This window comes from Leuciscus leuciscus, assembly GCF_965113295.1.
Source record: "Leuciscus leuciscus genome assembly, chromosome: 22".
In the NCBI taxonomy this organism is placed as follows: domain Eukaryota; kingdom Metazoa; phylum Chordata; class Actinopteri; order Cypriniformes; family Leuciscidae; genus Leuciscus; species Leuciscus leuciscus.
In genome coordinates, this window is record NC_138746.1 from 32,528,777 (window position 1) to 32,539,794 (window position 11,018).

Consider the following 11,018-nt stretch of genomic DNA (forward strand, 5'->3'; position numbering starts at 1 on the left):
TTTAGTATGTAGACCTTTAGATTGTGGTTCATGTGTCTTTTTGCTGTGAAATATTCACTGATTTTTATAATGTAAACGTAAGATTAATTTTTATATTGTTAGTAATTTTTCAAGATGAATACTTACTGAAGTGATGCAACCTAGACTTACTTGGTGATCCATACTTCCTTTTTTAGATAAATCATGTAATAATTGTCACGGGTCAGGGTGTGTCACTGGTTCTTCTCTGGTGTCATGGTCCTGTCATTTTCTCCAGCTTGTGAATTGAGCAGTCAGTGTTGCCTGGTCGCACTGAGCACAAGCTGATCTCCTCCACCTGTTGCTTGTTTCCCTTACCCTTTATATTTCCAGCTGTGTCTACCTCTTGTTGTCAGTTGATCACTATCTTTGCCGTGTATTTGTCTCATGTTCTGTGCTCTCTTTCATGTGTGTTACTTACCTGCTTGTTATTTGTGCTCAGGAACCTAAGACGAGGAGTCTGTAGCTGTCTCGCTTGCTGTATTCGGAGCCCGTCTTTCTGTGGTCGTCCTGTGCTAATGTCCTCTGTCTGTGTGCGCACGGGAACCACCATACTGAGAATCATTTATTTTTACATTTATTTTGTGTTACAAAGTTTACTGAAACTTTTCACGTTTGTTTATTCACCACTTTTGAGTCCTCCATTTATCAGAGTTACCTGACAATAATGTGAGTGTCAAATATTATACACACTCACCCGACACTTTATTAGGTACACCTTGCTAGTACCGTGTTGGACCCTCTCTTGCCTTCAGAACTGCAGTAATTCTTCATGGCACAGATTCAACAAGGTGCTGGAAACATTCCTCAGAGATTTTGCTCCATATTGTCCTGATCGCATCACACAGTTGCTGCAGATTTATCGCTGAACATCCATGATGTGAATCTCCCGTTCCTCCACATCCCAAAGCTGCTCTACTGGATTGGCATCTGGTGACTGTGGAGGCCATTTGAGTAAAGTGAACATGTTCAAGAAACCAGTTTGAGATGATTTGAGCTTTGTGACAAGGAGCGTTATCCTGCTGGAAGTCATCAGAAGACTGTACACTGTGGTTATAAAGAGATGGACATGATCAGAAAGAATACTCAGGTGTGCTGTGGTGTTTGAACAAAGCTCAATTGGTACTAAGGAGCCCAATTTTGATGAGTCTGTGTGAATTGTAGTATCAGTTTGCTGTTCTCATCTGACAGGAGTGTGTTCTGCTGCTGTAGCTCTTCTGCTTCCAGGTTGAGATATGAGTGCTTATTTGAGTTACTGTTGCCTTTCTGTAAGCTTGAACCAGTCTGGCCATTCTCCTCTGACCTCTGACCTCTGACATCAACAAGACATGTTCTCCCACAGAACTGGATATTTTCTCTTTTTCTGACCATTCTCTGTTAACTCTAGAGATCAAGTGAGTTGTTGTCATGGGATTGGCTGATTAGATATCTGTGTTAACAAGTAGTTGAATAGGTGTACCTAAGCTGCCGGTGAGTGTATCAGGCTTTTGAGGAACACTTATTTCTCTGAATCATCATTGCATTTCATTGCATTATATGGTTTGCTTCCATAATATAAACAAAGCTTTGATTATAAAAGCATTAAAAAAAGCCATAAGACATAGTTTTGGCAGATCTAGAATGATAAATTAAACGTTCTGTCCTTAACTCAATCTGCTTTAAATCACATAATTCTATAGGGCACAGCTGATTGGTCCTGCTGTATTAGTAGCCAATGAGCTTGCTCCTCAACTTTCAAATACCAGGGGCCTCATTTATAACTGTTGCGTATGCACAAAACAGGCCCTGAAAGAGGCGTACGCCACTTCCAACACATAAGTTGTGATTTATGAAAACAAACTTGACGGGACAATTTGCACACCTGCACGCAAACTCTGACCTATGCGCACGAACATTTGGGAGACGGAGCAGTTTGGCGACACCGATGGTGAGCTGAGGGACTGACGGTAGATGAAGGAAAACCACTTTAAATCTTCATGATGAGTCCTAATCATAAATACAGTGCATGTTCACTATAACAGTTTAAATAAATCTGATCTACACTGAGTTAAGAACTTAAATTATGAAATCATTACGGAGAAGTTACAACATTTTTTTATATTCTAATAAATATAAATATTTGTAGTGGATGCGATGCTTTTGAACACTTTTCCTGTGGCTTGCTGTGTTTTAATGTTTTAAAGAGAGGATTGCTTAGCTCATGATAATAGCAGAACTCGTGGTCTGAGAAAATATTTTCGCACAAATAATGATCAATAATGCACAATAAGGCCTATCTGTTTCCATTAAAAATATAAAGCAATTAAAAATACTATTTGGCCAGTGGAAAAGATTGAGAAAAACTTTCTCTGAAATGTATTTTATACTAGTTGATTTATTTATTCAAAAACAAGGCAAGGATAGGCTAAATGATTTTTAGGAATGTAATATGATGGCACATCCATATCTCATTCTTGTACCGTTAAACATGGTATCAGATGGATGAATATGCACTCAAAAAAATTGTTTCATGGCACTGTTCTTTTTACCCCAATATTTTTTGTTGAAGTAACACACATATATTTCTTTTACCACCAATTTTCCACTATACTTAATTATCAATCGTTAAACTAATGTAAAGGGTTTAATTTCGCAATTAAAAAAACCCCAGATGTGACGATTTCCAACGTACTGGATGAAGACGGCGTGCGAAGAAGGTGGCAGGGTGCATGGCGTCAGAGAAAATATAAAGTTCATCTAAAGGCAAAGTCTTTCATTTCTGTTAGTATTTCGGAAAGTCTGTTCTGGAATGCTTTTAATATATTGCAATGAAAAAATAAATATTTGGCTGCTTGTTCAAATTGCTTCATTAAAATGAGCTTAAGCAACACAATTGCTATACATTTTGTCCAAACTTAATTTGTTTGTGTTCAATCTGTTTAAATATGTCAAATTTAAGATTACTTAATCCGTTTGTGTTGGATTACATGAATGATTTGTGTTGCATTAACTGAAACTGGGCGGTGCTTGTTAGTTCCCAGCATGCTTTGCATATAGCTGAATTAAGAGAGAATAAATGTTGAAATTAAGTGTTATTTTATGTTTTTGAGAAAATGAGGAAAGGGGAAGACTTGATAGTGTGTAATTGTGTTTAATGTTCAATTACATTGGAATTATTAGAACCATTTAAATTACAGTGGGTTACCATTGTGGAGAAGAGTGAAGCATTTGGTTAGGCTGTAGACTGATGCAAATAAGCTGAATTTTTGTGGCTGAAGGAGCATATAAATCTTAGCATTTAATATGTCAGTAAGTGATATTATTAGCTAATAGCTAGTTATAGTCTAGAAATTCATTTGAGAAATCATGTAAATCCTACACAGTTTTATTTTTCAGTGCAGTTTTAAATAAACTAAAGCATGTTCACTAAACTTAACCGGTTTAAGTTACAGGGAAGCAATTCCATTGATTTGGTTGGACATTACTATTTCACATAGATTATTTCTCATTCAGTTGTGTTGTCACAACACAAGGAGCTTACATTGATTCAAAAAAATTCCATTAATGTTAAGAAAAAATTATTTGCTTGTGTGGAACCACTGTCCATAATTGAATTAAGTTAGTCATGTACACTTTTAGTAATGATCCTACACACAGTTTTATAAATGAGACCCCTGGTCAGCATCTATTGTTTTTTTTGCCTCTTCACGATGACTCGCTTAATTTAGTCCTAATTTGTAAGTCGCTTTGGACAAAAGCGTCTGCTAAATGACTAAATGTAAATGTAAATTGTAGCAGTTTGCAGCACGCTTTCTGAAACCCTCCACCTTCCCCAGCTCCACCTGTATAGATGCTGACCATGTAAGGGTGTACTCACACTAGGCACGGTTGCCATGAACCGGGCCCGAGTACGATTGTCCCCCCTCCCCACTCCCCCTCTGGCCTGCACTCACATAGGGTTTCAGCATTCGTGCCGGAGCACGCTTACTTCATTATGGTGCGACGGTTTCGGGATAAACAGGAAGAGCGGCGCTCTCACTGAACACAATGGAGTCCAGCACGGTTAGCGCTCACACTGCATGCGAACCGCGCCCGAGTCCAACTGAACCGTGCTCTGGCCCACCTCTTCCAAGCGGGCCAGGGCCGGCTAATCGAGCCGCGCCCGGGCACGGTTCGGAGCACTCACACTAGTCAAACGAACCGCGCTTTGGTGGTCAAACGCACTCGGGCACGGTTCAAACTGGCTAGTGTGAGTACACACCCTAAGAGATATTGCTGCTACTACTACAGGTAATTCATGTAAGCCCTTGCATTACATGCTCACAGCAGTGTGTCATGTATGTATTGGCAGGAGCAAGTCTCTGTATTTAGCAGGTCTACTCTGCTAAGACCAAACATATCTCTAACCTAACCCTAACCCATTGTATTCATTACCATGCCAAACACTCGAGAGTTGTCATGACAGAACTGATGTTTATATGCATAAATGAGTCTGCTATACAATTATAAAGATCTCACTGATTTATATTATAAGATATAAGAATTTCATCTTACTTTTTGGCCATATAAATATCAGCATCAGCACCAAATTGCATATTTTTGCTCAGTTTGGGCCTCTGAATAAAACTGAGGTGTTTTTCCTTCTCGAGTATAAACTCCATATTTAATTTAGTCTGATATACAGTATACAGTGCAATGCTGCATATTCTCACTATATCAGACTATATGAGCCATAAAAGCCATATGATAATCAACCAAAACACAAATGCAAACTTCTTGAAAATCCAAGTATCTAGATATTTTGTGCCAGAGTCAGATGCTGAGGTAGTGCAAATATTATGGTGCTGAACAAAATGTTAACAGTAAAGAGCACGAGATAGCATCAGCAATAGTGCAGAGTATGAGCATTCATGGATGATCTGCTTGTGTTTGGTGCATTTGACTGGAAGAAAGAAGAATACGGCCTGGCCAGCCGGATCTGTTTTTCTCGCAAGGAAACTCAGTATTATATGTTATCATCAGTTATGACTCTATGAATAATTTGCAAAATATGAAACTGGGTGTTACTTTATAGCTTTATAGTATATATTGAACTGTAGCTCATCATCAGAATCACTGCTGACACTTCACATAAGTAACAGATGGTCTGTTGGACATTTATAGGAGGATCCGCTGGAGGAACTATCCAAATAAAATGCTTCCACATCCCAGAGTTATGAGACCTTCCCTTTGGATACATGCATATATAGGAGTTCGTATAATCAGGCTTAACCCAGGTCAGCTGGCAGTGCTGATTATTGCATTCTGATGTGGTGGTCAAAGAGATCCTTCATGTCTTTTTATATATAAAACTAAAATTAAACACATCTGCAATGTGAATCAGATGCTCAGCTCATACAATTCCTGAGCCAAACACACTCTATCACTCATGAATACACACAAAATACTCCTCTTTCGAACACACTAGCAGGACTTTGTGGTTTCATTCACAGGCATATGGAGTGTGTGTTCGTGTTGACTGAACCTTAAGTGTGTTTCCACTTATCCAAGAGACTTCAAGATGAGTCCTGTCAGATCAGACCACTTACTGTAGTCAGTGTGTAATGATGTGAGCCAGCGGGAGATCTTTACAGCAAATCATGGAGAACCTCCAAAGAAAACCGCCTTCATTTTCATAGGCATTTCTTCAACTTCAGCCACTATTGGTCCTGTAAAGCTTTAGAAATTGAACTTAAAATGAAACAGAATCTGCTGATTTTCCAATTATGCATCTGTCAACACAATGACATGACTCTCATAACCCAGTTCAGTCAATATTCTGGTTTCTGAAATCTGAAAAAGACAATTGGCATACATGTTATGTCATATAAATGCACTGACCTTCCAATATTCAGATTAGTGCTTATAAGCACGCTGTAAAAATATATATATAATTTTAACTTAAAAACTTAAAAAAGGTCACATTTTTTAATCAAATTTTTAAGTATAATCAAATTGGCTGTAAAAGTAATTTATATTAAACCAAATTATATATCTAAATATGCTGAATATGTATTCAGAAATAGCTGTGTGAAGTACATAAACCTCTGTTACAGAATACATACTTAAAAAGTTAGTTTACCCTCAAATAAATAAAGTCATCATTTACTCACCCTGGTGTTGTTCTAATGCCCTTCTTCATTTTCCTGACCTCAAAATGAAGTTTTGTTTTTTGTCTTGCTCGTCCATACACTGTAAAAACTAAAGGAGCCTCAAATATCCTGTCGGATACTCAAGGAACTTCAAAATGTAATTTAAGTGCCTCAAAGCTCTTTCTCCTATAGTAGGGTTACTGGAGGAGCATTGACAATCTTTGAGGTTCTTGCTGGAACTTATGGGATCCTTTAAGCACTTTGTATTTAGTTCAGAGGTTCTGGAGTCACCTTTTCATTACCATGAGACCTCGAAGTGCTTTGGGGGAAAATAGAGGAACTTGAATGCGATAAAAGGGTTATTGGAAGATCTTTTAACATTTAAGTGGTTCCTGGAAGATCTCTTATGTTAAAGCCAGCATCTGGAGGAACCCAATGGTTCTGTGAGGCCAGAATGAGAATATTATTATCCTATTATTATTATTATAGGCTACTTAAGTTTGATTCAGTATAGCCTACATACCCAGGTGAAAAAAGACGTACTATTAAAAATGTACTTGAGTGTGTTTTTAGTAGGCCTACAATACAAATATACTTTAATGCATTTTTAATACATTTAACAGTAGCCTACGTCTTTTTCACCTGGGTAGCTTACATTTATTTAGTATCTATAGGCCTATTTTGTTGATTAATTTAAACCTTAAACAACAACACTAAATTATAATAATATTAATAAGAAGAATTCATTAATTATTATTGAATAAATAATAGTAATAAAATAATCATTTTTACCTACTTCTTCATAAATTATTATTTGAAGAAGAAGAACTAGGAGGAGAAAAGTTTTATTCTGTCACGAAACTGCTGCTATTCCTCTGCTGTCGTCGCTTCAGTGATCCTCGCGCTGCTCGCGCGCAACAAAGCTCAGCTGATCGACGTCATCGGGTAACGGCTCCGTCCTCTCATCAAAGCTTCCGCCGTTTGTTCGGCTCTCCGTTACAAGGTTTGTAAACTCGCCAAATAAATATAAATACAGAGTCTACTCACTATATATTCAAACACACATATATATAAACTAAATTGATTATACATTACTACTTTTTTACAGTGTTTACAACTCGTTTATTGCACAGTATCTGGTAGGCTATGAAGGTTTTAGCCGCGATGCTAACTACGTTGATCTAACGTAAGTTAATGAACAAATGGAAATTATTGACTTATTGTCTTAGATTGATTTAGTCATTCAATTCAACATATTCTGTAAAACTGTGTCTTCAAATTGCTGAGATAGCCTAACTAATGTAGCTGATTCCTGCTGTCGTCATTGGCGTTTGTTATGAATAACAAAAGCCAGTTTTGTTAGTTTGGTCTGTTTTTGTTTAGCCTAACTTTACTTACTACTGCAGGTGCCCTCATTCTCTCAAATACCATTTTAAAGCCATTTACTGGTCAATAAATATTATGTTGTGAATAATCAGCTTTGTTCTTTTGTTTCCCCAGAACAACCAGTACATTTCTAAAATAATCTGAACATTTCAGAGGCAACATTGAATTACAGTAAGTTACCTATACACCACATGCAAGTACTTTATTACTATGAACTTTCTCTGTGTGAAATTGTATTGTTTGACTGTGTACTTTTTTAATAAGTTATTCTCTGAAAATCTTCCCTCATGCTCTCAAATCTCATTCATGTTACTCAGAAAAATAATATCACAGGTTTGGAGCTAATAATGCTATGCATTTTTTTATAGGCTATACCTTAATCATATGCATTTGAATATAAGACATTTGAACCCTGAATTATAACTTAAAGTTTAGTCTTTTTCGACAAAAAAAAGGAAAAAGCTATTATATGACTTCATAAGACTTACAACACAACCCATAACACATGAGTTGTGAACTCATTGACTATTTTTAGGATCTTTTCTGGGACATTTTTGGAGCTTAACCATTTTTACATAAATTGTTGCATTGAATTGAACTAGACAAGTGTACATAAGAATAGTTTGAATGAATTACAAAAAAAATGTATGCTTGTGTTTCATGCAGTGATATTGAATGGTGACGGGTTGCATTATGCCTGAGATCTGCTTTCGGGAAATTATTTAATAACTTTAATAACCTTACTAACAGTAAATTTTGTACTTTGCAGGGATCTCGGTAAGCTGAAATACAAGTTTGATCAAGAATAAAAATCCTCCTGTAGACCTGAAAATCACTGAAGTGCCTGGACCATCCACCAGAAAAGAGGAAAAGCAAACAGAAAATGAAGCTGATGCACCTTTTCACTTTTCTAACTCGTTAAGTACCTCACGTGTCCCTTGTGAAGATTTTATAATTGATTGCATTTTATGTTGCAGCGTGTAAAGGTGCATCACATTTGTGAATTTCGTGAAATTACACAGGCAAAAAGACAAAATTGCTGATCGTGTGGATTCTTATTGAAATGACTGAATTCACCAGTGAACATTCACAGAACAACAGATCATTTTACTGCACCTTAAAGGTATAGCGGAGGATCTTTCCAAATTTTAGATAAGACCCGCCCTCTCCACTTTTTGAAAAGTTTGATTGATTCACCAGAATGATTGACAATTAGGAGGACCAATAGTATAGGTTACCCACCAGGAAGTAAAACATCCTCCGCTATACCTTTAACTCTGTTAAAATGGAAAATGTTTTCTGCTTGTTGTGACATAAGGAATACTGTTTCCGGGTCGAAGCCTCTACTTCTACTTTCTCTATCTTGTTTCTAGATATTGAGAATACTCAACAACCATTTATGGGAACTGTTGATTCAAGTCACACATTTAAGCTTTTCAAAAGGCATAGTGTACATTTCAGTCTCCAGTCTCACGGCATCCCAGACTTCAACATTTTATGATTCAAAATAGCTGAATAACTAACCATCTGAGATTTCGGAATAGAGATAAAGGTTAGGATCATAATTTTCAGGAATATTACAGCACAATGAGTGTATATTAGCACTGTTTGTTGTTTGTTTTTGGCATCTGATAGAGCTTTTGGACTTGGAAACAGTGACGTCAGACTTAACAAGCGGACTGAAACACATGTTTTAAAATTAAGTGAAGATGGACATTTTTAATTAGTCAAAATTGTAATTTTTTACATTGATTTATTACATGGAACATGTGTTTTCCATGCATTTTGTTGAGATGTCTTTTCTTGTGTAGCCTATTGTATACACATGGTTGATTATTCATGTTACTTATGTATTATTTTGTGTGTGTGTGTGTATTCATTGATATTAATCTATTACTAGCTTTTTTTTTCAAGTGCATGGAAGTGTATGTATTAAAATGGATCTAAAATATGTAATAAACAATTCTTATTTTGTATTTGGTTCAGTTTGTTTATTATAATAGAAGTTAATGGTGGTAACCATAGTAACAACATGAAATTAATTTAATACAAATAAAATAAAATTGAAATTTGGTTCCTGGAGGCACCCACAGTGGTTCCACACAGTGCCTTATAGAAGAGTTCCTCAGGAAACCTGTGTGGTTCCTCAGAGAACCACCCCTTTTTAAAGGGTGCCTAGAGGATCTACAGACGGTTCCGCCGGTGTGGCAAAGTGAAGAACCCCAAAAGGTTCCTCCAGGCACCTTTTATTTTTACAGTGTATAATGGCAGTAAATAGTGACCAGCATTAAGCTCTAATAAAAGAGACAAAAGTATCACAAGTCAAGTCACCTTTATTTATATAGCACTTTACAGATTGTTTCAAAGCAGCTTTACAGTGATAACAGGAAATTACAGAGATTGTTTTGTTTGTTGTTGTTTTTTGGGGGGGCGAGACGGAGTGAACTGCGACACTAATAAAGTTTAATGAACGTGCAGCCATGCACAGAAGACCTAGGTCAGGATTTTCATTAAATAATACATACAATATTTAAATTTTTTACCAAACCCCTATCAAACACCCCCAGAACAGGTTTGATTTACGACACATGTTGCATGGGATCATTCTGTCATACTTTTGCATCTTTTTTTAAAGCTCGATGCTGGTTGCTAACTCATTACTAAGTAATTAACTACTGTAATTTAAAAACACCAAGTAGCTTTTACTCTCGGGGTCCCTCTACAGTTGGGAAACAGTACCTATTGTCTTCTACTGCGATCGTAAAATCTGTCATGGTAACACCAGGGGATACACGTGCATTTGTTGACAAGCCGATACCCCCGAACTCTGCAGAAGGAGTTCTCACGTCTTGGGCAGACTGCCTACGTTGCGTGTGAAATGTCTTCATCCCAGGTACAGTGGCATATATTTCAGCATGTCATATGAATATAATTTCATGGGTTTTATTTTTTTCAAACGCCAAAAGATCACGTTTACAAGCCAGCGTCATTATAGTAGCCTATTGGCTACTGTTTTACAGAATGCTAATTCAATTCAATGTTTGTGTGGTAGGTAATAGCCATATATCGTCAATATTATAATATCAAGTTACCATAGATGAATCTGCAAAGTTGAAAAATTGATTTGCATTATAGCCTGAGGCAAGACACTGTCACGATCCACACAAGGAACAGGCAAGATCCAAATGCAGTAAGTTCTTTATTATGGGTAATCCAAATCGTAGTCTTCCATGCAAAAAGGTCAAAATCCAAATATCAATCCAAGAACAGAAAACAAACTGGAATACAGGGAACTGAAGTGGTATGAACAAAACAAGGACTCCGTAACACATACTAAAACAGACAGGGTTATATACACAGGGAAAACAAGCTAAACAAGATAACAAGGGGGTGTGGTTAAACTGAAACACCAGGGAAGACTAATCAACATAACATTTGAACATGGGACAAGAGACATGGCAGGATCACATGACAAGCAGGGAATTATATGACAGACAAGAACAA

The 11,018-nt window shown here is 36.8% G+C and overlaps 1 long non-coding RNA gene across 1 annotated transcript in view; it reads right to left on the reverse strand.

Annotated features, from left to right (window-relative positions):
• LOC309487125 overlaps positions 1-10,636 on the reverse strand; it is a 149,931-nt gene extending 139,295 nt beyond the window's left edge. The window contains exon 1 of the long non-coding RNA XR_014201764.1: positions 10,309-10,636. This is a non-coding gene — a long non-coding RNA (uncharacterized lncRNA). The remainder of the gene's footprint in view (positions 1-10,308) is intronic.
• Positions 10,637-11,018: the final 382 nt, after the last annotated feature.